Below are 2,096 nucleotides of genomic sequence, written 5' to 3' on the forward strand. Positions count from 1 at the left end.
GACTATGGTCCCAAGCCCACAGGTTCAACTACTCAGTCCCTCTGCGTAGCTGGCAGTGACCAAGAAGTGACTACAACCTTGCCCCTTGTCAGCTCTACTATATACCTGGGAATTCAGATCATACAAATACACTTATAAGACCATTTTCTGCCAACCCTATATGTGGTCTTGGGTACACTCCCCATTTCATAGACATACCTAATAGTTAAGCCTGTCCACCCATCTATCTACCCATATACCCATGTCTGCCTTCACTGACAATGCAGTGCTGTATGTGCAAAAGGGTTCATCTTTGTTTTCTGTACTTCCCATATACCTCTCTCTGTCTTCTTCTTCCTCAGTGTCACCATGTTGATCACTCACATTTGGTACATTGCCCTTCTCTTCACCAAAAATAGAATGGCCTTTTAAAGACCCAATCATGGTGCCAGCTAGATGGCAATACTTTGCAGGGTAGAGGCAATGTTCTCCAGGAGGCTGCATGTGCTCTAAACCAGCATCCAATATGTTATACTGTTTCTTCAATAGCCAGGATTCATGGGCTCACGAACCAAGGGGTGGAAATTGGAGTTGCACCACTCACTATTACCTCTAGTGACCTACTCACAAATATTTTGCTTCCTGCCCCTGTGATGCTATACTATACAGGTCTGGAGGTCTTAGTTCAAAAGGGAGGAATACTCCTACCAGGAAACACAATACTGATGCCATCGAATTGGAAATAAGAATGTTACCCAACAATTTTGGGCTCTTCATGCCTCTGGATCAACAAACAAAGGGAGTTACTATATTAGCTGGTGTCATTGAACCTGATTACCAAGGGGAAATAGGAAAGATATAATGGAGGTAAAGGAGAGTATGTTTGGAATACAGGGGGGTCCTTAGGATGTCTTTCAGTAGTACCAACACTGTAATTAAAGTCAGCAGAAAACTATAGCAACCCAATGCTGACATGAATACTAATGGCCAGACCCTTCAGGAATGAAGTTGTGGGTCACCCCACCAGGCAGAGAACCATGACTACTGAGGTGCTTGCTGAGGGCAATGGGAATGCAGAATGAGTGGTGGAAGATGGCAGTTCTAAAAACAAGTTATGACCAGTTGAAGAAATGAGGACTGTGATTGCTATGAGTAAATATTTCTTCCTTCTATGTGTGCATCAAATATTTTTGTTTTATTCAGTTATAAAATGTAAGATGTACATGAAGCTAATGCTTTTTAAATTGTACAACACATGTTAGTCATATCATATTAGGTACAAGTATGAGTTTATAATTGCCTTTATTTAGAGATTATGTATGGTTTAAGGAAATGTGTACAGGCGTCAAATTGACAAGGGGTGGACCATGAAGGTTAAAGTTGTATTTCAGTATGACTTGTTTGTCAGCTTGGCTGGGCCTTCATTCTCAGAGGTTTGGCAGTTATTGTGTAGTCATTCCCCATAGTGAGACCTGATATAATTTTGGCACCTCTGCAATGATATCTGATAAAAGTAGCCAATCAGTTGAACAGGACTTTCTTCAGGGGTGTGGCCTGATTCTGGAAAAGCTGGACTTCCTGGCAAATATCTCTAGCTTTTTGCTCAATCTGGATCCTGCATCTGGCTCATCATCATCTGGCCTCTCATTCTTTGGACTTGACTCAACTGCCTGCTGTATTGCCTGCCAATCTTGGAATCATTGCCTTCAGAGACTATGAGCCAGCAGTCTTTCATCTTACCTCCTGATCTTGGATTCGTCAGCCTCCATAGCCTGCTGTATCACCTACCAGTCTTGAGTTCATCCGCCCCTATAAATGTGGGAGTCAGGAGAAGCATCCAGCCTGATATCTGACCCATGAACTTGGGACTTGCCAGCCTCTACAACATATGAACCATTTCCTTGAGAAAAATCTCCTCCCCCTGCCCTCCACCTCTCTCCTTCCCTCCCTCTCTCTCTTTCTCTCTAAAACCAGTGAAAATTGTAAATATATCTTCACTGCTTTTGCTTCTGTACAGAACCCAGCTTAAGGCAGGTGCTATTTGGGGGAATAGGAGCTCTGGTAGCATAGTGCCTAAGGAACTTGACTGCTAACCAGAAGGCTGGCAGTTCAAACCC

Source organism: Orycteropus afer, unplaced genomic scaffold, assembly GCF_000298275.1.
Source record: "Orycteropus afer afer isolate SDZICR_OR568_19922 unplaced genomic scaffold, OryAfe1.0 scaffold00747, whole genome shotgun sequence".
NCBI lineage: Eukaryota > Metazoa > Chordata > Mammalia > Tubulidentata > Orycteropodidae > Orycteropus > Orycteropus afer.